At 43.0% G+C, this 20,612-nt stretch overlaps 1 protein-coding gene across 2 annotated transcripts in view; it reads right to left on the reverse strand.

Annotated features, from left to right (window-relative positions):
- Nucleotides 1-9,301, reverse strand: part of LOC100380669 (myosin, heavy chain 9, non-muscle) — a 32,465-nt gene extending 23,164 nt beyond the window's left edge. For both annotated transcript variants that reach the window (XM_014203578.2, XM_014203577.2), the window contains exon 1: nt 9,009-9,301. The gene's annotated coding sequence lies outside the window, so the exon portion shown is untranslated. The remainder of the gene's footprint in view (nt 1-9,008) is intronic.
- Nucleotides 9,302-20,612: the final 11,311 nt, after the last annotated feature.

Here is a 20,612-nt window from a genome sequence, read left to right on the forward strand (position 1 = left end):
TTATCCAGTCTTCCAGGATCACATTCCTCCCATACTGACACTATCAGAGACAGAGAGCAAAGGAATGCTGCACATTTCTTTCCTCTTATCACCATCAGTCTCTCCTGGTCTTTCCGCCTCTATTCCTGTTCTCCTGTTCGTCTACCAATTGTTCAGCACGCTGTTGTCTGATTACATTTTTGCGCCATTCTACATGTAAAATATTTTTTGGGGTTGCAAAGTACTCTCAGCAGGCAAACGCTATTGGTGTGTTCGAGCCCTTAAAAACACTCACGATACATCAACATCACCTAGACCTGGTAATGCACCCACAGGCTGTACAGTATAACAGTTACTGTTCAGTGGTGAAGCCAGTGGCCTTCAGACAGTCCCTTGACTGTGGCAGAGCCTATCTGCAACTTTAGGCAAACAACCAGCAACCACACCAAGGGGCAGTCTAGTCAGTTCCATGCAGACCTAACACGGCTAATGCCTGACTGCAATAGTTAACTGTGTTTTTGCCAAGCAGGAAAACAATAAGCAGTAGGGAGTACAGCCTCAACACACCAACGCTCTGGGATTGATTCTTATCAAGTGTCAGCGAGGCTAACGTGGGCGTGCAGCATGAAGAAGAAAAGAAAACATGTAGCCTACATGAAAACAAACTCAAACAGGCAGCTCAAAACATACAGGCCATCTGTTGAGTGGAGGCAGGATGGGGGCCAGAGAGTTTAGCTTGCATTGTCTACCAGCAAGACATGGATAAGCCAGCAGGATAGGAATATAACCCAATGATATTGAACAGAAATAACAATGATAAAATGAGACTTGAAAAAGGAGAGCATGCAGCCGTTTTGGACGGCCCTGGGGAGGGAGGGAGGGAGCAGAGAGGCCTGTGCTGTGTCCCATTCACGTCGTCTTGACACAGATTAGTCAGTGACGCATTTCCTCCAGCCATCTCCTGAGAGCAGCACAGGGCTACATTTATAACCACATCTATTCTTTTCATAGCCATTCTATGGAAGGTGCTCTATATTGAAAAGTGAGGGCGAACCTGAAGTGTGATGGTCAGCCATTGCCAATGATGTACAGGCTAGGCAATGTCTATGGCATTAAGAGAACACTGGGTAGACCTACGTATTTTATTATGACTCAGAGTCCCCACCAAAGTCCACAGCTTTCTGTCTGGCCACGTCGCCTGAAGCCCAGTACTGTGCAGCTGCAAGGCCTCCCCATGTCTTGTCACGTTAAATACTGTTCAGCTGTACAAATAGACTCATCTATTGAAGGTTGGCTACATTGAGATTAGCCGTTCTGGTAGTTACTCATGCAGAGTTACACATTAATGAAGGCGACACGTGGAATACAAGGAAACGAATCCCTCCAACAGTCCCTAAATGTTATCAGACCTATGACGATCAATGACTAGCCAACATGTCATTCAAGGCTAAGAAAACAAGCTCCGACATCTAGGAAGGGTGGTGCTTAGTCAGAGACGGGGCCTGCTATAGGAGCGGTACCCCCGCGGGCTGAATAACAAGGGGGAGGAGAGAGGGTGCTTTCAGAACCGACATCACAGAGACAAGAATGAAGGCACAAAGGAAGGAAGTAAGGCGTGTCCTTGTCAACGCCTGGCCCTCTCGTTAAAAGGCACACCAAGGGCTGCTTGCTCTTCATCAGAGCCATCCTTCCCTCCCTCCCCTCATTCCATTCCAGCTCAGTGCCTTCCCCTGCTCCTCCTCACCCAGAGTTATGCTGAGTAGCTGGAAAAGTCAAGGGTTTGATCCTCCATCTCGTCAGTCGGAGACCAAAGGCTACATTTAAAGCCTGACCATGTACAATAAGCCTTGTATCCCACCAGCCACATTATAAAGCTGATAAACAGCTGTGGCCAACTGGCCATGGTATATGGCTCCATTGACTGGAATATTAATAGAACCATTAATACATCCCCCTCATATCACATCCTACCCTGTCCTGTCCGTCCTTACTCTAGTCATCAGATGGTCTCTTGTTGGGTCTAGTCTAGCATGGTCAGTCTTAAGCATGTTAAACTTCAAAGGCCTATCGCCCCCTCTCCAGGAGAGATGGAGTGTGTCTAAGTTCATGATGGACTCAGACACTTAAAACGGGGGAGGGAGGGTGAGCCAAGGAGAGAGAGGAAATGACAAAGAGGGAAAACTATTTTGCCATTTGTGGAACTTTGTGTGAATTCTTGCAGAGACACCGTTGAAACTAAAAGTTCTCGGTCCTCTGCAGACTGCAGTAAATTAAGTCCTGGAAACTAACCACACTCCATGACAAACACTTATCCACTATTGTTCCACATTCCTCGCTAGAGATGCACATAAACTGGAACTCTAAGCAACCTGTTAGTCTAGCAGCACCATAAAGTGAATAACTGATTTGAACTGTCCAGTTTAGATCTAACAGACATTTCCTTTAATTATTATATTAACTGTACTGGTTGACAGCCAGTAGGTGTCAGTCTTGCACATACACGTATAATGATTTGATGGCTCATATTTCTTTGGTCATTTTGACAGCAATATTGGACATGGTTGGCTTTTTAAATTTGCACCCACTTGCTGAACAAGTGAAAGCGCATTGATATTAGATAATGGTTACATAAGCCTTTTACCGGTTGTGAAAGAATGCTGGAGGGAGTCATACATACCTGCTTCCTCGGTCACGTAAATAAACATGTCTTTCTAAACCCTACTCAGGTCATAAAACATTTCACCTGACCGTGAACACTGAACAGGTCTTCACATTCATTTTTTTTCCACTTAGCAGACAAAAGGGAGGGGATGGTGTAGTCTAACTCCTATCTCTCCTTATCTCTGAGTAGAAGTCTTATCTACAGTATAAGAGCACTCCCTTTGAAATCACTATAGTCTAGGCTACATGAAAACAACAAATGGTGTCTAGCGTTTATGGAGGCTATTCACCAGTCAAACACAAAGCACTCACAGCCAGTTGAACATGTGCTGTATTCAAACTAGTGGTGGCATATGGAACCTGACCTGTATTTTAGTTGACAGAGAAATAAAATATGGAGTGGCAGTCAGAGGGACATCCCCGTGCAGAGAGCGTTTCAAAGTTCAGCGCGAAACTGTTTGAGTGCTCAAGTTGACTGCGTTGGGCAATAGCCAGTCTGACACATACACGCCTACAAAACCAAACACATCAGGCGCGCAGATCACACCCAACATGGAACAAAGTCTATTTTCTGACGTGCAAGGTAGCTTTTCACCACCCACATGGCGTAAAAGACCTCTACCTAACTAGTAAGCTGCTTCTCTCCATTAGTTACATTGAATAAAAATATAACCGCAATATATAAAGTTTTAGTCGTATGTTTCATGAGCTGAAATAAAAGTTTGCAGAAGTGTTCCATATGCACAAAAAGCTACTCAAATTTGGCTACATCCCTCTTAGTGAGCATTTCTCCTTTGGCAAGACAATCCACCTGACAGGTGTGGCATTCAAGAAGCTAGTTAAACAGTATGATCATTACACAGGTGCAGCTTGTGTCGGGGACAATAAAAACACTATAATGTTAAATTGTCACACGACACAATGCCACAGATGTCTCAAGTTGAGGGAGTGTGCAATTGGCATGCTGACAGCAGGAATGTCCACCAGAAATGTTGCCAGAGAATTGAACGTTCATTTCTCTACCATAAGCTGCCTCCAACGTCATTTTAGAGAATTTTTGCAGTATGTCCAACTGGCATACCAACCGCAGACCATGTATGGCGTGGGTGTGTGTGAGCGGTTTGCTGATGTCAACATTGTGAACAGAGCACCCCATGGTGGTGGTGGGGTTATGGTATGGGCAGGCATAAGCAACGAACAATGAACACAATTGCATTTTATCAATGGCAATTTGAATGCACCGACACACCGTGACGAGATCCTGAGGCCACTTGTTGTGCCATTCATCTGCCGCCGTCATCTAATGTTTCACCATGATAATGCACGGCCCCATGGTTGCAAGGATCTGTACACAATACCTGGAAGCTGAAAAAGGCAGTTCTTCCATGGCCTGCATACTCAGACATGTCACCCATTGAGCATGTTTGGGGTGCTCTGGATCGATGTATACGACAGCATGTTCCAGTTCTGCCAATATCCAGCAACTTCACACAGCCATTGAAGAGGAGCGGGACGACATCCCACAATCAACAGCCTGATCAATCCTATGCGAAGGAGATGTGTCATGCTGCATGAGGCAAATTGTAGTCACACCAGATACTGACTGGTTCTGATCCATGCCCCTACCTTTTTTTTTTTACGGCATCTGTGACCAACCGATGCATGTCAGTCTCCCAGTCATATGAAATCCATAGAGTTGGGCCTAATTCATTTATTTCAGTTGACTGATTTCCTTATATGAACTGTAACTCAGCAAAATCTTAAATTGTTCCATGTTGCTTTATTTTTGTTCACTATAAATTAAAAAGGACAACTATCCCCCCACCCAGCATAGGCCTAGCATGTATCATAAACCAAGCAGCAATCAGTGTTCACGGTTAAGTCTAGAGAAGTGAGAACAAGCCTTGTTTGTTTGGACCCCAGCCATAGATTAGTAATTTCCTGCTATTGTTGCATTCAGTGGAACCCTACAGGTGTGCGCTGTGAGAGGGAGGATGGGAAGGGGGCCCCAAATAGGAGGTATGGAGAAATTGGCAGAATGGAGTAGGAGGAAGGAAAGAAACAAGCAAGCAAACAGTAGAATACACCTAGTAGTGGGATTTGCACTAGGCCTTTTTAGCTGATACATTGGGTGTCCCTGCCAAGTCGACCAATCCGATTGACCCAATTCAAATCATATTGTTAAAGCCAGACTGAACTAAGGAATGAGTTTATTACATATAAATAGAAGTTGTTAGCGAGAGTAATGGCAGTAAAATAAAAGTTTGAGAGGTTGACTGGCAAGCCAGCCACAGTAAAATATGACTCAAGCCTGAATCAGAGAGCAAATACGAATGCACACACGTAATATCCTGTGTTTGATGTCTGCATTACTAAGAATCCATGATATCAAACCTGTTGTTTAAAATAGTGATGGGAAAGAAATGTACTTGAATTTGATTTGAAAAATCCAGTATTTTTCCTCCATAGCTTGTTCTCCATCTTATTAAAAAAAGGGAGCCAATTTGTTTATAGGACTCTTCCATGATGCATTTCTCATGCGCTCGCTTGTATCTCGGCAGCATACATATGGTGAGCAATATGTTTGGAACGTCAAATCCCCCCCAAAAATACATATATTTTTTTAATCACAGTACCGAATCGTAATACATATACAATTGTGAGGAACGCAAAACATATCGTATCGGCACCCAACTATCATGGAAATATTGTGAGGTCCCTGGCAACTCCCAGCCCTAGTTTAAAGATGGAATCCGTATTAGGGGAAACAGCGCCAATGTCCGCCCCAGCAGTGTCGTTATCGTTTTGTGGAGTAACAGAGGTGAGGTGCGTCGAGCAGTGTAGTAAAAAAAAGTTGCAGTACATATTCTGCTGTTGCATCACGCATGCAATGACGTCAGATGTAGAAAGAAACTCATTTACAGGAACTTTGTTAATATCCCAATCTGACATGACAGTTTCACCATTAACAGGCATTTTAATTTGTCCTGTATGTTTTTAAATTCATTAGGGTAGGGGGCACTATTTTCACCTCCGGATGAAAAGCGTGCCCAAAGTTAACTGCCTGTTGCTCAGGCCCAGAAGCTAGGATATGCATATAATTGGCAGATTTGGATAGAAAACACTAAAGTTTCCAAAACTGTTAAAATAATGTCTGTGAGTATAACAGAAATGATATGGCAGGCGAAAACCTGAGCGAAAAAAAATCCCACTTCCTGGATGGATTTACGTTTGTAGTTTTCCATTGACTGCCTGTACAGATTCCATTGACTTAGGACTCAAATTGCACTTCCTATGGCTTCCAATAGATGTCAGTCTTTAGAAATTGTTTCAGGCTTGTATTCTGAAAAATGAGGGAGTAAGACCACTCTGAATGAGTGGACACTGCAGTGTCCCAGAGGTTTTTCATGTGCGCGACTGAGAGCGTGGCTTTCTTGTTTTCCTTTTATATTGACGAAGCTTTTGTCCAGTTGAAATATTATTGATTATTATGACTAAAAACAACCTGAGGATTGATTATAAACATCGTTTGACATGTTTCTATGAACTTTACTGATACTTTTCGGACTTTGTCTGCCTTTGAGCCTGTGGATTACTGAGCAAAACCCGAACACAACGGAGGTTTTTGGATATAAAGAGGGACTTTATTGAACAAAATGAACATTTATTGAGTAAATGGGAGTCTTGTGAGAGCAACCATATGAAGATCAAAGGTAAGTGATACATTTTATCGCCATTTCTGACTTGTGTAAGTCCTCTACTTGGCTGGTAACTAATGATTTGTCTGCTGGGCGCTGTTCTCAGATAATCGCATGGCATGCTTTCGCTGTAAAGCCTTTTTGAAATCTGACACCGTCCCGTGTGGCTCAGTTGGTAGAGCATGGTGTTTGCAACGCCAGGGTTGTGGTTTCGATTCCCACGGGGGACCAGTACAGGGGAAAAAATTTTATGAAATGTATGCATTCACTACTGTAAGTCGCTCTGGATAAGAGTGTCTGCTAAATGACTAAAATGTAATGTAATGGTTGGATTCTTTAAACTGATGTATAACACTTGTATGTTTTATGAATTTTTATAATGAGAATTTCTGTTTTTGAATTTGGCTCTCTGCAATTTCACTGGATGTTGGCCAGGTGGGACGCTACCGTCCCACACCCCCTAGAGAGGTTAAGTAGATTTTTAGGCTAAACTACATATTGTTCAAATGTGGTCGACCCACTGGTCATGAATTGGATACATTCTAGTAGGGAATCATTGAAACACAGTCAGTAACATGTAAGAAGATCACGACAAGTTAGACTAATCAGTTTATATCTAATAATAATGGTGAATGCCTTACCAATGAGCAAGTGTTGAAATCCAGAGGATTCGTTTCAGATGTTGCCAGGGGTTTGATTCACAGTTCAGTGCAGTGAAAGCACAAACAGGAAATTATGTTATTCTGACTAGGAACCAACACCCTGCGCTATTGAAATAGAAAGACACCAACAGAAAGAGACCAAGGATGTATGCAAGAAAGTCATGAACTTGACTGCATACTGTTGCCTTCAAAAGACAGAAACCCTGATCTAAGACATAGGCCTGTGTTTCACTTGAAATAACACGTTTGAATTAAAGGGCATGATATTCAAATGTGGCTATATCTGTAAGGCAGACATTCACTCAGTGCAGTAGGAACAGACTTTTGCACAGGCCTAGACTGAGCCATGTTCCTATATCAGGAGAATTGCCCAAGCTCACTGGAGAACCATGCGTAATTTGTGAGTCCCGGATTGCCTGACGACTCACACTGAATTCTTCCTCTGCTCTATATTTCGCTACACTTCAGCTTGAGACTGCCAACGTTGAAGTCGTTTGTGGTGACGTCAAAATTAAGGTGACCAGTGATTGCATCATCTCAAGCCAATCAGACTATCAAAGCCAATGACACTTCCAAGATGCTGCTTTACCAACTTGTGTTCTGGTCCAAACCATTGGTTTCTGGGACCAATCAGAATGGTTAGAATGGGTTTGTGTTCTAACAACCCAACTAGCAGGCGTAAAAGAAACTCCTGAAACTAGATGCCCTACATACTGGTCTTGACAAGAAGAGAAAAGACAACTTGGGGGAGGTTCTCTTCTGTAATGTTAAACCAATCCGATAAATGTGGAGGAGTTAAGATGGAGTCACATTGTTAACGTCCAAAAGTGGAAGTGGCATCACTGACGGTTTCCATTTGCCCTGAAAACCGGAACATCCCCTTGTTGGGGACTCTGATTCTAGAATGCTACCCTCTGCGTTGGGGAGGTACTCCGATCCAGACCCATTGTGGAGCAGAAACTAATGTCAGTGGGCGTGGCATTGCGTTTGGCCGGAGCAACGAGTTTGGGTAGCCAGGCAAAGTCCCCGAGGTCGAAATAAATCAGAATCAAAGTATTGCAGCAATCTATAACTTCACAACACAAAACACGGACCAAACCTAAATTACTGACAAAGCACTTAGACTGGTGTCATTGCATATATAATGTCTGGTCGTGTAACAAGGTTCAATAGGCCTACCGAGTAAAGTGAATCTAGTCTAATTTAGTTCAATTACGTAGGTCAAGAAAGATTACATTTTCTGAGTTATGATGATTTAAGTAATACATTAACTGTACACGACTGGCTACATTGCCATTTCACGCATAATGGATTCATTGAAGTGTAGGATGAAATACATGAGAAATGCAAACAAATTCAATGACGTAGAGCTAAATTGATCAATCGAAGAACAGGAAGCGTGGACGTACACAGCGATTCAATTATAGAGTGACGTAATGGTGTGCAACAACACTCCCGGGGTACGTTAGCCTACAAACTTGTTTGCTTTCCCGGCGGTTGATCACACAGCGAGACAAACTATACAACATGTTAATCCACGATGAAATAGACACTTCAAAAGGGTTCTAACAGGACCGTGCTCATAGTTGATGCGTTCCATTATTTTGAGTTACTTTTCATTCCCTCCCTTTCTACAACTCATTCATGCGAATCACTTCCTGTAGTTAGCAAGTTAGCATACGTTACTTGCTACGTCTTTTCTCGCCATTGCTTCTTTAGTCGCTGATATAATCTTGCTTTGACACCGTGCCTGTTAAAATGAAACTACTTTCCACCTGAAATTGTATCAACTATGTAAACAAAAGTTGATACAGTTGGACGTTGAAAAGTTAACAATAATTCATACATCTGGGTTATGAGGTCCCACCCAGTGAGGTGATGAAGTTGCAGTTCTCGTCCTTCCTGGTTAGGTACACTTGCTCACCGCTAGACACAAGCATGTGAAGAACCAAGGCTGAAGGAAATGAGAATGTAGCTAGAATAGATATCTAGCTAGCGGGACTATTACCTGCTGTTGAGATGCAGAGGCTTTTGGGGTTGGCTAGCTACAACCGGTGGCTGAGTCTGTCTCCGTGTCGCCGCGAAACAAACTCCTTTTCAGTCGACAGCAGCCTCGCAAAGAACTCGGATCAAATTATAGTGTTCTCTTCTTCCCTCTCTTGCTCTCCCTCACTCTTTTTTTCTTTTTCCTTCTCTCTTCCACTAGCTAGTTAAATTCGCTCTTTGCGTTGTCAGTCGGGGTGCGGTCCAGAGGAGGAGGGGCCTATATGTTATGTCTCCGCCCTCCTGGCTTCTCCCAGCCAATGTTATAATAATCCTTACCGTCTGGGCCAATAATGTTATTGAAGGGGCGTTTCCAAGTGGAGAAACTACTGCCACTGGGCAAAAATAAATCTTGAACATGAAATAGTTGAGGGGAGGAGAAGGGGGGCACAGATAAGGTGGTGTTTAATGAAGGAGGTATGTGCACTGTAAGGATTTTTATGACCATATAAGTACCAGTCCATTCAGGATGGGCTACATCATCCAGGTTATCCCCGTGTGTCATTAGACTGGGGCTAGACTGTCTGCTTTGAAGCACACAGACACTGTTTAGAGCAAACCTACCAAGGTTCATGTCAAGGAATCTACCACTACACAAACTGTTTTACTCTTTATCCATTTACCTTTATTTTGACAGGTAAGTTAACTGAGAACACATTTTCAGTTAGTGATAGTATTACCATCACCGCACAAATAATAGTGATATTTAGGGACACAGAAACACTATTGTCCAGAAACATACTGAAACTAAAACCCCACTGTGGCATAATAAATGTAGGTGTATGTGCATATAAAAATACACACCAAATAGACAAACAACAATTCAGATAATTTTTCCACCCTAAGAAAAAATGTAATTTGCATGAAATTGGTCAATAGCAATCCACGTGACAGAAACTTGACTTGTGCAAATATAACAGTATTGCTTCCATCCCTCTCCTCTCTCCAGGGACCCTCTGCACACATCAACAACTGCCTCCCACGAAGCATCGTTACCCATCGCTCGACAAAAGCCGCGGCCCTTGCAGAGCAAGGTGAACAACTACTTCAAGGTCTCAGAGCGAGTGACGTCACCGATTTAAACGCTATTAGCGCGGACCCCGCAAACTAGCTAGCCATTTCACATCGGTTATACAAAGAACTTATTGTGTGATTGTGTGAATTGATATGTTTCAGTTTATTGACAGGTAGACCTGGTCCACAGGGAAGTGTCTATTGTCAAACAAAAACAATGTACGATGCTGATATCATAGAAAGCTGTCAGTTGTGTGTTGCTGAATGATCAAAAATCTTCCAGGAAATATAAAAATGTACAAAAAAAACAATAACAACTGAAAGAAGGAAGGTAGATTCAACAAACACAAGTGCTTTCCTGTTGAGGTGCAAAAGCCCACTAAGCATTTACCGTCAGGGGTCGTCTTTTGGACGTCTTTTTCTGTCTTTTTTTGGTGCGGTCCAGAATGACCTTGATTTCAATGTCTACGGACGTAGATTTTTGACAATAGACACTTCCCTGTGTATCAAGTCTATCTGAACCAATCATAGACGTCTACACCTAGTGTATAACACATTAGGAACACCTTCCTAATATTGAGTTGCACCCCCTTTTCCCCTCAGAACAGCCTCAATTCGTTGGGGCATGGACTCTACAAGGTGTCAAAATGGTTCCACAGGGATGCTGGCCCATGTTGACTCCAATGCTTCCCACAGTTGTGTCAAGTTGGCTGGACATCCTTTGTGTGGTTGACCATTCTTGATAAATACAGGAAACTGTTGAGCGTAAAAAACCCACCAGCGTTGCAGTACTTACACAAACCGGTGCACCTGGCACATATTACCATACCCTGTTCAAAGGCACTTAAATATTTTGTCTTGCCCATTCACCCTCTGAATGGCACACATACACAATCCATGTCTCCATTGTCTCGAGGCTTAAAAAGTATTATTTAACCTGTCTCCTCCCCTTCATCTACACTGATTGAAGTGGATTTGACAAGTGACATCAATAAGGGATCATAGCTTTCACCTAGATTCACTGTGTCATATACACTCAGTGTATATTTGGTTCATGGTCCTATATTTCAACGTCCACAGACGTCCGTACAGGCCTTGATTTGGGCCAAACATAGATGTCTATGTTTGGTTCAGACTTGACCTAGGCCGGCCTTCATTTTAACGTCCACGGACGTCTGGTCCCAACCGGCCTATATTTGGCCCAAACATAGATGTTCAGATTGTCTATACTTGGTTCAGATTTGGTCCATCCTGTACCAGACCGAATCTGAACCAATCATCGGCATCTATGTTTCACAAGTTTGGACAGCACAGTACAGCACAGTACAGTAGAGCACAGCAGTGTAAAGTATATTACATTACACAATACAGTAAAGACAAGTAAAGTATAGTGTACTGTATTTTATCCTTCTTTACTCTAATGTACACTACTCTACTGAACAAAACAGTACTGTACTCTGAATTAAACTCTACTGTACTGTAGTTTATGCTACTGTACTATACTCTACTGTACTAAATTAAACTCTACTGTACTCTACTGAATTAAACTATACTGTACTCTACTGCACTCTACTCTAATTAATTAAACTCTACTGTACTGTACTCTACTGAATAAAACTCTACTGTCCTGTACCATACAGTACTGTATTGTACTGTACTGTACTCTTCTGTGTTCTACTGTACTAAACTTTGCCATACAGTACTGTGATGTTCAAACCTGTGAAACATAACCTAGACGTCTGTGAGTCGTTCAGATTTGGATCTGATCGACACCAACCACATTTGTACTTGTTTGGGGGCGGAGCTCATTAGAATAATACCCAACATGCCTTGCAAGTGTGCTGTGACATTTACATTTTAGTCATTCAGCAGACACTCTTATCCAGAGTGACATAAAGTCAGTGCATTCAACTAAGGTAGATAAACAACAACATATCACAGTCATAGCAAGAAAAAAAAACTGTAACCTTTACACAGAATAGTATTGTAGTTGAACAAACTGTGTGCATGTTGACTTTGTTCACCCACACCCGAAGCGATCAGGCCTTGCCGGTTGAAATATCAAAACAAACTCTGAACCAATTATATTAATTTGTGGACAGGTCAAAAAACATTAGGTTTTGTTGTGGAATTGTTAGATGTTACCTGTTAGATAATGCTGCACTGTTAGATCTAAAAGCGTAAGCATTTTGCTACACTCGCAATAACATCTGCTAACCATGTGTATGTGACCAATAAAATTTGATTAAACATCTCTGGCAATTTAGCTAGCTAGCTTGCTGTTGCTAGCTAATTTGTCATGGGATATAAACATTGGGTTGTTATTTTACCTGAAATGCACAAGATCCACTACTCTAACAATTAATCCACAGATAAAACGGTAAACCGAATTTGTATCTCATCATCTCTCCTTCCTTCAGGTTTATTTTTCTTCTTTGGACTTTATATGACGGTTGGCAATTTACAGTGCATTACTTCAACTGACTGGACTGCGGACCTCAGTTAATCTTTCAATCACCCACGTGGGTATATGCTTCTAAAAAACAACGAGGATATGGCACATGGGTATATGCTCCTAAAAACCAATGTGGAGATGGGAGAGGCCGGACTTGCAGCACGTGAAGCGTCACAAATAGAACCAATTTCTATTTTAGTGCCTGGCTACGCAGACACTCCGCAAGCAGTGTGGGTGCAACGATTGAATAACATGTATGTGTACATTTATTTTGCAACGCTCGCGCACGTCAGCATGTCATGGTGTCAGTTTTAAAGCTTTTGAAAACGCTAACATAAGTGCATGTGATAATATAATAATATTTAGTTGCAATCTTCACTTTGCTCTTCTTTTCCATTTATTGGTGTGAAAAATGAATGTGTTTTATTGCTTACTTAATTGAGAATCTATAGCAGTTGAAATCTGGCCATAGAATCAATGATCGAAAAGTAAGTATTTTCAATGTCTGTAAATGACATGTTTTCACATTTTAGAAAACATGGACTGGAAAAGTCACGTTTTTTACTTTCATTCAACACCTAAGATGCACCTGATTTCAACGTCCGGAAAATGTTTATTTTTGACATCTGGAATATACGTCTTCTAACCTTCCATTCAGCACCTGAAATGAATGTGATGTCAACGTCTGGAAAATACTTATTTTCGTTGTAATTTTGCTTCCTGAGAGGAGTCTAGATACAGTAGCTGAGATTGCTAAAACTATGGCTGTAGTGAGAAGGGCAAGCTTAGCCCCCACTGGAAGCCAAGAGATGTACTATGGACAGCAGGCTGAAAAAGTGGAGAGAACCAGATTCACTCCCAAGTAGAGCACTGCTCTTTGTGTGTATGTATGTGTGTGTGTGTGTGTGTGGGTGTATATGTATGTGTGTGTGTGTGTGTGTGTGTGTACTAAGGCTGCACAGCCTGAGCACATCCAGATCTCTGGATAAGTTTGCCTTGAAAGGAACCTTAAAATAACAATACTGGAAAACATAAGACAACAATATCATCTTCATGGTTAAGTGATGGGGGAAGGGCTGGAATTGGGGGTAGAGTAGCAGAAGAAGAAGTAAAGAATGAGACTATGAAAGGATGAAAAAGAAAGAGGGGATGATATGAGCTGATGGATGCTAAGAGGGTAGAGAGCGTAAGTACATAGAGAGTGGTTCAGTACCACATCTACCTGCTCATTCCATTGTGTTCCCCTGAGATATGGAGAAGGTGAGACAGTCTGACGGAACAATGGTATTGGACCAGTATACAGGCCACTAACAGCAGGAGACAATACCCTTCGCAAAGGAAAAAGGAAACGTGGCAAAGGAAATACATTGAAGAAATGCCCAGGTGAAAATGAGTATGGTGGAACAAGGAGAAAAGGGATAGAATAAAGATGAAAGAGGAAGAATGAGGTAATTTAATACTTTGCACTCCTGACCTCACTCGTTCTCATCTTCACTCTCTCCTAAGGGTGACGCCGGCTCTGTATGCTTTCAAAAGGACCTGAACGTGAAACAGATGATGTTGTGACCTCATCGGATAAACAAGGGTTAACACAACCAACATTGGTAAAAACATCCTCGACACAGGTGACATCAACATATTGACATACACAACCTATTTCTCATGTGCACTTAACAGAGGCAGTCTGGGTAAACAGCTTTATCATAACCATAGGATGACATAATGACTATTAGGGAAAGGAGTTTTTCCAGACCACACAATATGATCAGCAAAAACTCAGGACCCTGGTTATAGCCTAAAACTAACTAAAAGTATGAGCCAGTAAAGGTAGAATGTCTGTTAACAAGCAGAGAAATATGTTCAACTTTATACTGTTCAATGTGTCAGCAGGTGTGGAATGTGTCTGTGTTCGTTCCTGCATATTTAGCAACTGTGCATCACATATAGCACACGACAACCCTGACGAACATGCCATGTAGTTGGAAAAATCAATACATCGCTCAGTCAGGCCTGGTTGGGAAATACAAAGAATTTAGCCCAGGGGTCAAGGGTCACCTCTGAGCAGTACCAGATGCTGAGGGAGCAGAAAGGAAGGGATTTGGGAAAGTTATGTGCAGCCGCCCATCCAGACCTAATCTGAGTTGTACATCATACTCTGCTCAATCATTGTCACAACAGGAGTGACAGGACACAACAAACTGATTTGGGCCCAGACGGTAGCAACGAGTGATTAAAACAGAAGAAAAGCCTATAACTAAGAGTAGATAACCAAATATGGAGACACACTGACCTCACTCAGTCCCTTCTCCCTTGCTATGACAGTCTCTCTCTCTTTCTCCTGCAGTTGTAATAGCAACCGGGTGTGTCTGTAATTCTGGGTGTGAAAGTCACATCATCTGCTCTGAAAGAAAGGGACCCATTGACTCGCACAATGTGAACAGGCTGGTATGAGTTCATTGAGCTCATTTACACACCAATAGCTCCTGTGAATTAATGTGTGTGCATTCATATGTGAGAGTAATGTGTATGGGCCAGCCTGCATGTGTGTCAGACCTGTAAGTGATTGGAGTGCTGTATCCTGTTAATTCCAGATAAAAACCTTATCTAAACATGGTGTGACACATATTAAGCATACAACACGCTTGAATATGAGCCTAACGGCTATCTGTAGAAACACATTGTCAGCATCCAGCACCTTGCTGTTGTTTTACACCATTCACCAATAATGTCAAACCCCCTGTCAAGACTATTTACGCAACTCACTTAAATTTAGCCAGCTTGTCTTGACATGACAGAGTATGTCTGTGTGAAAGTATTTTTGTGTGTCCTTAAATGGCATAGAGCATCCCTGATGGGCAATGTCCAAACACAACCGCAAAGTAATTAAAAACAGCTCCAGCATGCCAAATATGCTGTCATGAAATTATAGTAGTAGAACACATGGCAATTTATTCCTTCTTTTGTCCTTTTCAGCATCCCTCGCTTCTTCCCTCCCCCAGTAATCAGTACACAGGAAGAGGTGATAAGACAGACCCATGTTGACTCACAAAATTCTGGAATGTAGAGAAAAGGGAAAAGGGGGGGCTCCTGCTTTTCTTTCATATTCTCTTTCCCACTCAGCAGTAATAAACTCTCATAGCCAAAATATAAGTTCAGATAATGTATACTGTATGTATAAAAAGTATACATTGCTCATTGGGGCGGCAGGTAGCCTAGTGGTTAGAGCGTTGGGCCAGTAACCGAAAAGTTGCTAGATTGAATCCCCGAGCTGACAAGGTAAAAATCTGTCGTTCTGCCCCTGAACAAGGCAGTTAATCCACTGTTCCTAGGCCGTCATTGTAAATAAGAAAATGTTCTTAACTGACTTCCCTAGTTAAATGAAGGTTAAATATAAAATAAATGTACATGATGAGGAAAAGATGGGAGCGAGAAACAGTGTCTGCTTTGTGTATGGTAAATGTATATTTGTCTGGAACAGAACGGACATTCAACAAGCTGGAGGGTGATATCTGCTTGAAATATAAATAGAGCTAAGTATTTACTATAAACACAGAATACTCTTGGGCTGTGCCAGGTATGGCTGTTGTTACAGCATCACCACACACACATTCCAAAGGCATTTTGACTATGTGGCACAGGCAGGGCCAGTCAAATTATCACACAACAAACATTACAAGTTTTAGAGTATGAGAAAAGCAGAGAGAGATGGCAGAGGAATTCTGCAACTCTCCCTTCTCAGCCCATTTGTTCAACAGTGACTGGCTTCACCAGTCTTTTTTGCCTTATATGGTAACAGAGTGGTTGAGAGAGAGAGAGAGACAGCGGGAGCGAGGATGGAGGTGTGGTCTATTGTTTTTGGCGGAAGAGGTGTAGGGTTACACTACTCATGAACCTTTCCAGCATTCCGTCATCTCTTCACCTCGTTCCTATGACTAATGTCGCATTCATAAACAAGTGGGAGGTGGGAATTTACCAGTTGTGAAGTCGTAAATATAAGTTGGATGTATTCATGTGCTTTGAACTTGTTGAGAAACACTGATTGACTAATGACCAACAAGCTGCATAAACCATAAACTAAAAGTACAGCTATAATGCTTGTAAAGAAATGATAGAGTTCAAAAACCCTATTGATAGATTGCTTTTTAGAAATAATGTTTTGTTATTGCATTTATCTGCCGAAAATGCTGTTAACGAGGTCATTTCTTTAGTAGTTGTTGTCAGAAGTTAGCATGTGGGAGCTCAGGATGATAGACGAGTTCCCACTAGTGATTACCAGTTGAAGGGGCGTTAAAATTGATTTTTCCCAGACATATGTGGTAAATTCTCACTTCCCACTTGGTTACAAACGCAGCATAAGTCAGACAAAGAGTAGGTAAAGGCCCAATGCAGCCGTTTTATATCAATAGCAAATCATTTCAGGGTAACAATTAAGTACCTTACTGTAATAGATTTATTAGAACTCTCTTTGGAACTCTTTGTTATTAGTCTATTTGTCAGGTCCTGACCCTTGTAAGAGGTCATTTTCCATAGTACAGTGGTCAGGGCGTGACAGGTGGTTGTTTTGGGTGGTTTTGGGTTTTCTGTTTATATGTGGGGCTTTTCTAGATTTCTACTTCTATGTTTTCGCCGGGTATGGTTTCCAATCAGAGGCAGGTGTCTAGCGTTGTCTCTGATTGGAAGCCATACTTAGGCAGCCTGTTTTTCCTTTGGGTTTTGTGGGTAGTTGTTTTCCGTTTTGTCAGTGTACCTTACGGAACTGTTGTCGGTCGTTTTATTGTTTTGGTTCAAGTGTCTTCATTAAAAGTTTAAAAATGAGCACTATACACGCTGCGCTTGGGCTAATCATTTCGAAGCCTGTAACAATATTAACTCATTTACTGCATAACCATGTCAGAAACTCCCACCTATTGCAAACCTATTGATTAGAAGGACGTGTGTAGATTGTATTATCAACCAGCCACTATCAGGAAATAATGCTGACTCTGCTTCCTCTGTTTCTGCTGCGAAAGCCACTTTCTTCCACTGTAAATTCTAAGCATCTGCCTCTAACCCTAGGAAGCTCTTTGCCACCTTCTCCTCCCTCCTGAATCCTCCTCCCCCTCCCCCCCTCCTCCCTCTCTGCGGATGACTTTGTCAACCATTTTGAAAAGAAGGTTGACGACATCCAATCCTCGTTTGTTAAGTCAAACAACACGGCTGGTCCTGCTCACATTGCCCTACCCTATGCTTTGACCTCTTTCTCCCCTCTCTCTCCAGATGAAATCTTGCGACGGCCGGCCACCCAACAACCTGCCCGCTTGACCCTATCCCCTCCTCTCTTCTCCAGACCATTTCCGGAGACCTTCTCCCTTACCTCACCTCGCTCATCAACTCATCCTTGACCGCTGGCTACGTCCCTTCCGTCTTCAAGAGAGCGAGAGTTGCACCCCTTCTCAGAAAACCTACACTCGATCACTCCGATGTCAACAACTACAGACCAGTATCCCTTCTTTCTTTTCTCTCCAAAACTCTTGAGCGTGCCGTCCTTGGCCAGCTCTCTTGCTATCTCTCTCAGAATAACCTTCTTGATCCAAATCAGTCAGGTTTCAAGACTGGTCATTCAACTGAGACTGCTCTTCTCTGTATCACGGAGGCTCTCCGCACTGCTAAAGCTAACTCTCTCTCCTCTGCTCTCATCCTTCTAGACCTATCTGCTGCCTTTGATACTGTGAACCATCAGATCCTCCTCTCCACCCTCTCCGAGTTGGGCATCTCTGGCGCGGCTCACTCTTGGATTGCGTCCTACCTGACAGGTCGCTCCTACCAGGTGGCGTGGCGAGAATCCGTCTCCGCACCACGTGCTCTCACCACTGGTGTCCCTCAGGGCTCAGTTCTAGGCCCTCTCCTATTCTCGCTATACACCAAGTCACTTGGCTCTGTCATATCCTCACATGGTCTCTCCTATCATTGCTACGCAGACGACACACAATTAAGCTTCTCCTTTCCCCCTTCTGATAACCAGGTGGCGAATCGCATCTCTGCATGTCTGGCAGACATATCAGTGTGGATGACGGATCACCACCTCAAGCTGAACCTCGGCAAGACGGAGCTGCTCTTCCTCCCGGGGAAGGACTGCCCGTTTCATGATCTCGCCATCACGGTTGACAACTTCATCGTGTCCTCCTCCCAGAGTGCTAAGAGCCTTGGCGTGACCCTCCGCTAACATCAAGGTGGTGACCCGATCCTGTAGGTTCATGCTCTACAACATTCGCAGAGTACGACCCTGCCTTACACAGGAAGCGGCGCAGGTCCTAATCCAGGCACTTGTCATCTCCCGTCTGGAGTACTGCAACTCGCTGTTGGCGGGGCTCCCTGCCTGTGCCATTAAACCCCTACAACTCATCCAGAACGCCGCAGCCCGTCTGGTGTTCAACCTTCCCAAGTTCTCTCACATCACCCTGCTCCTCCGCACACTCAACTGGCTTGCAGTTGAAGCTCGCATCTGCTACAAGACCATGGTGCTTGCCTACGGAGCTGTGAGGGGAACGACACCTCCGTACCTTCAGGCTCTGATCAGTCCCTACACCCAAACAAGGGCACTGCGTTCATCCACCTCTGGCCTGCTGGCCCCCCCTACCTCTGCGGAAGCACAGTTCCCGCTCAGCCCAGTCAAAACTGTTCGCTGCTCTGGCACCCCAATGGTGGAACAAGCTCCCTCACGACGCCAGGACAGCGGAGTCAATCAACACCTTCCGGAGACACCTGAAACCCCACCTCTTTAAGGAATACCTGGGATAGGATAAAGTAATCCTTCTAACCCACCCCTCCCCCCCCACAAAAAAAGATATAGATGTACTATTGTAAAGTGGTTGTTCCACTGGATATCATAAGGTGAATGCACCAATTTGTAAGTCGCTCTGGATAAGAGCGTCTGCTAAATGACGTAAATGTAAATGGTCCTTTAAAGAAGGGGAATCAACAAGTACGCCTGTATAAGTCTATACCTATCATCAGCACAGTAGTCAAGACACTGAACACAGAGAAAGAAAGGGAGGGGGAAAAGAGAAAACATGAAGGGAGAGGGAGGACTCGTTCAAAATAGATCATTAACAAAAGGGACTGCTGAACTACTATTCCAGCCATTTCAACTATGTGATAGAGTCCAAACAGAAATGTCTTTCATTGAGTACAACAGCAGTGTGGATTATAGATCGAGACCATTAGCTACTCCAACCGTACCTGCTTACTCACACCTGTTTATGTAATACCTATGGAATTCCTCTTTGAAAATCCCTGGATGTTTATATCCTTTATAACTGGCTACTGAACAGCTTGACACTCAGTCAATTTCTTGGGGGCCGTTATTTGTGTAACAATGATCTAATCCAAGGTTATTAAAACTACAGACGGGACCTGTAAAATGTACTCCGTTTAAGGGTAGCAAATAAGTAGCTTGGAAGCCTGTGCCATGACAATGTCAGCGGTGATTCTGTAATAACACGCTATGATCGTGAGGCACGCAGTGTGGGAATGACCCGGTGTGTCGTCATGTGAGACGTAATGATAACTGGAGATGGGGAGTCAGAGCCCAGGTGCCTACATAGACAGCTTGGTGAGTTAGGGTGTAGGGGAGATGACTGGGGTGAAGCCGTGGACATAGGGGGACGTGCTTCAGGCTTCCACACTGTTACACTGATGAGTGGGGGGTGAAACAAGTAAAGAGAGAGAAACAAAGAGAGACTGATTAAATAGGAACTGAATTAAAGGATAAAACTGAAAATACAGGAGGATGGAGAGACATGAAATGGAAAAGAGGAGAAACTGAATGAGGGATAAGTAGGCCGTCATTGTAAATAAGAATTTGTTCTTAACTGACTTGCCTAGTTAAATAAAAATAAATAATTGAATGAGAAGGAAAAGAATGTGGCAAGGTAGCTTAATAAACAGACAGAAGACTATTCCAGCTCATTAGGTCCATACAGAAGTTTGTCAGTAATGGTGAGAACATCACACCCATTCTACTAGAAAGAAATATGTCAATTAATCTGTGACAGAAAACATCCCTGCCTCCCAGGTAAACAAACATCACACCATCATCCTTAGTCAACATTCTATCACCAC

This window comes from Salmo salar, chromosome ssa06 (assembly GCF_905237065.1).
Source record: "Salmo salar chromosome ssa06, Ssal_v3.1, whole genome shotgun sequence".
Taxonomy (NCBI): Eukaryota; Metazoa; Chordata; class Actinopteri; order Salmoniformes; family Salmonidae; genus Salmo; species Salmo salar.